Source organism: Castor canadensis, chromosome 1, assembly GCF_047511655.1.
Source record: "Castor canadensis chromosome 1, mCasCan1.hap1v2, whole genome shotgun sequence".
Classification (NCBI taxonomy): Eukaryota; Metazoa; Chordata; class Mammalia; order Rodentia; family Castoridae; genus Castor; species Castor canadensis.
The window spans coordinates 196,948,786-196,953,512 of NC_133386.1; positions in this window are offsets into that span (position 1 = coordinate 196,948,786).

Consider the following 4,727-nt stretch of genomic DNA (forward strand, 5'->3'; position numbering starts at 1 on the left):
TCATAAATATTATTAGTATAACACCACACCCTATGAATCCATACTATAGTCATTTTATAAGTTAAAAAATTTAAGCCAAGTTATATCTTGTTGTCACATGAATGGTAAGTATCAAAAGTAGTGTTTGAACTTGGCGATTTGAAGTACTAGCAAGGATTCTTGAATACAATTCTTCCAATATGTCCAGTGCGTATGCTTAAAGTTGAAATATATCCAAAAATATCTGTGGCTGACTGCAAAGAAGAGTTGCATGACCTCCATTAGACAGGCTTATTTTTTCCCAATTCTATAATATAAATATTTTAAATTTATAATGAGACACATACTTATTGGCTTGCACTTTTTTGTCTAATCCATCACTATGGAGGTATGCCTATATATGTTTTTATTGTTTTGCTTTAGAAATATTTACTTAGTATTTGTATTAAATGTACCATACCCCCACTTAAAAATAATAACTCATATCTAGAGTTGGAAATTATGGTCTATGGTCCAAATTCAGTCAGCTCTCTATGCCATTAAATTAAGCTTTATTGGAAGACAAACACATTCATTTAAGCTTTGGCTAGAAGTGAGTCTCATGGTACCATGGCAGAATTGGCTGTTGTAAAGAGACATCATGTAGTCTGCAAAGACTGAAAGAATTTCTGACTGGTTTTAGAAATTATGCTGAAATCAAATATTTATTTAATTTCATGTCCAGAGTGAGGTACAGCGTCAAGTCCGTAATCCATGTCTCCCCAAAGCAAACCATTACTCTTAAAGAAATGTGGTGTTCATGAGTTGCTTATACAAATCCAGCTGCCAAACAAATACAATATCCCCAATACTATATCAGGAGCTATTACTTGGGTCTTTTTCAATTGTAGGCATTTTATCAACTTTCTTGTTCTTTTGTTTCTTAATATGAAATGACAATGTCTAATATTTTCTAATTAACTTTTAAATTCTTTTTGAATTGTTTGACTTAACTAAAATAATCACTGTTTCTTTTTCCCCTTCAGGATCGGCCATGGGGCATTCTCATTGAAAGTTCAGTCACGTATCAACCAGTGTTGTTAAATATCATAGGTTTTTCCCCAGTATCATGCTCTGTTCCAAGGTAAGTCTAATTTTCAGGTGCTAGAAAATATGCTGATTAACAGTGTTAAGTTCAGTTATATGAGTATATTTAATATATACTATAAAGTATGTGTATATTTATATAAAATTGATCCTTTAAATATATTAATTAAAATGACCCTACTAGTTTAGGCTTCATTAGTAGCTGACTATTTTTTTTTATCTAGAAGCCAGCTTTTTGTTTCTAGAACCCAAGTTTTCAACACTGCCTTAAATTATATGCAAAAAATTATATATATGTATATACATATATTTAATCAGGAAATGCTGATAATCCTTAGATGCATAGGTTTGACACTGTACATTTCATTGTACCATAATTGGTAGCTAATAAAAGTCATATTTATCTGAAAATGTGGTTCAGGGTTTTAGTTATCCCCACAATATACTTACTAAAATTTATTCTGTCTATTAGTAAACTCCTCATTGGAATATTAGATTTGAAGAGTAGAGTCAGCAACAATATATCAGCAGTATTTCACTAGTAAACTTCCCTTGTCATTGGCATTCTTTGTTTGCACCCACCATCCCTAATCTTCCCAGTCCCAAGGCTATTGTAGGAATTATTACATTATTTTGTAAACGTATTACCTCTCTGCAATTGACCGTCCCAGAGAGGAGGAAGGCTCAAGAGATCCAAAATTATAGTTTCTCTTCTAAAAAATTTCAAACTAGAAGCTAGTACATCTCTGATTTACCTTGAGTTATAGAAGTCCAGAGTTGCTAAAGACCAACAGTCTCTCCTTGTTTGAAAAAGCTGTGCAATGAGAGAATGAAGCAGAATGACTCTAGATGTAAAAGTCAGGCAGTTCTGCTTGTTGCTGGTTGGGTTGTTCACATGGACCAATTGGCTAGAATTTTAAATCTATACTGTCTGCTGTTCTTTGGTGTTCTTTTCATTACTACCATCTCTGGTACACATGATTGGAGAGGGAGAAGGCTCAACATAATCTATGAGCTCATTCCTTACTGCTTTTCTTACACAATTTGGCAAGTCAAAGTAGAGGAAAAGGATGAAATAGTGGAGAGGGATGAGTGTCTCCTAAACAATTGAGAAATGTTTCTATTTCTAGAAACACCCAGTCAAGTATGTACCATGAGCCCTAAATGTCGCTCAAATGATGAACACTTGAGTCTTTGGGACATTTTAGAGATGGTCACTAGATAAGTTTTGATGGGCAATCTAGAAAAGGCTTTACTGGTTCCCCCCAAACATCCCTCTTGATATCCCCTCTCTCCCAGTTCTCTAACCTGGTTATTGTTCATGGAGCCTCTTATTCTTTTGGGACCCCAATGCAGGTGCTAAGTAATATATAGATGATAAGTGTTGGTTGGCAAACTGGAGAAATCTCAAACCTAGGTATTTTATAAGTAGCAAACCAAATCTTGTGAGTATGATCTTCTATTCCTTTTGCTATTCTTCTCTCAAATGTTCTTTTCTCCATTTTATATATATGCAAGATATACTAGTGTACTGCAGAGGCAGTCACTGGGAAGTGGAATCTCAGTTTCCTTTATAGGTGTCCTCAGTGTTTAAGGCATACACCCAAAGGGATCCTTACTAAACTTACTTAACTTCATCAAAAAAGAAGTACTTCAGTATCCTTCTTACCCTCCAATCCAGGACACAAAACTATATCTAAATCATTTAAAATAGACTGTGGGGTGAGATGATTGTAGGTTACAGATGATTTCAGCAACTTTTAAAGAGTTTCTGCATTTGATACTGCCTTGGTTTTAGCTCTGTGTAATAATAAGTAATTCTGGAGTGATGGGAATTCTTAACCAATATTATTTTAGAAACTCTTTTACATCTGCAAAATAACAAATCTCTATTTTTTTCTTATTGAAATACATTAAAAACTGCTTCAAAAATTATATGTTAATAGTCTCTACTATGAAATAGGCTTTGTCCATGTTAAATAAAAGAATACAAAGTAGAGAGATTTTTCTAAGGTATAACTTTATGACCCCAAGGTAGGCATCCTTTGAGAGATCTTTATTATGGTTCTTTTCATTTTATTAAATGAAAATAATGGGTTTCATTCTGACATTTTCATATATGTATACAATGTACTTCAATTTTATTTACCCCCTTGTTCCCTTCCTCCTCCAATTGATCCCCTTCAAATAGGCACCTTTAATATTCATGTCTTTTTCTTTGTTTGTAATTTTTAGATCTGGATCAGCATATGAGAGAAAACATTTGTATTTCTGAGTTTGGCTTATTTTGCTTGATCTTTGGTTCCATCCATTTTCCTACAAATGACATAGTTTCATTCTTCTTTATGGCTGAATAATACTCAATTGTGTGTGTGGGTGTGTGTGTGTATGTGTATGTATGTGTGTGTGATGATTTCTTTATCCATTCATCTGTTGATGGGCACCTGGGCTGATCCCATAACTTGGCTATTATGAACAGTTCTGTAGACTTTGATTCCTTTGGGTTTATGCCCAGGTATGGTGTAGAAATTTCTATTTTTATATTAAGTTACTTGATTTTATGTTCTGCCCCTTATAATTCAAAGAGGATTATCTAGTTTAGTTTCTATCCTCACATTTGCAGCCATGATTAAAGTAGTAATGTAAATATTATTAGCTTCAAATCCATGTATATATTTTCCCCACTCCTTTTCAGAAGCTTTAAACTCACCCTTGTACACAGAGAGATACAAAGTAATAGTAGGCAATGTGGGGAAAAGGCACATGAACCATTGGAAAAAACCTCACCATGTCAAGTGGAAAATTTGGGGACCCTTCCAGAAGTGTCAGTTGGGTGAGTATTTTGACTTGGTATGTAAATGTTTTCTGGTATATTTATGAAAAGGGCAAAGGTTCAAGGCAATATACACCACACATTGTGTACCATGTGTTCATATGATTTCAATTTAGGAGTGTCATGACCATGAGTTTATGAGGATTAGAGCTATATTTGTCATAGGGTGTCTCATTATTCTTTCAAGTAAAATACAAATTTTCAAGGAAACCTCAATAGTTATTCATGTTATCCATCCCAGCCCAACCACAGAATACAACCTTGATGACTATAACATAAATATGGGATGGGACCAGAAATCACCAACAAATTCTATGAAAAGTAGTAATTGAGTGTGCTAATTCTAAAGTTTTGTTGTGTAAGGACTAATCTGCAAGAGAAAACCCTTCTTAGTACAATTTTATATATATATTTAAAACAGGGTCTTCTTATGTGTAGTCCAGGCTGGCCTCAAACACAAACCTCCTGCCTCAGTTTCCTAAGTAGCTGGGATTACAGATGTGCATCACCATACCCACCCTCCAAACCTTTCTTGAATATGAGGGAGATCCCTAAGAATTACTCAAGTGGCTTATAATCTTTATGGCTCAGCATACTCAAAGGGATAGAATTTGTTAGCCACCTTAAATCAAAATTTGAGATTCTATTATTTTATAAAATTTACAAATATTCATCAACCAATAATAACTATATTAGTAAACATTGACTAAACTTAAGTTATTACATTATGGTGAGTTGTATGGTTTAGAACCGATGCCTTTTTCCCAATCCCTTTATTCCTTCCTACTTGAGCTCTAGTGAAATATATGAGGGATTTTTAGGTAATAAA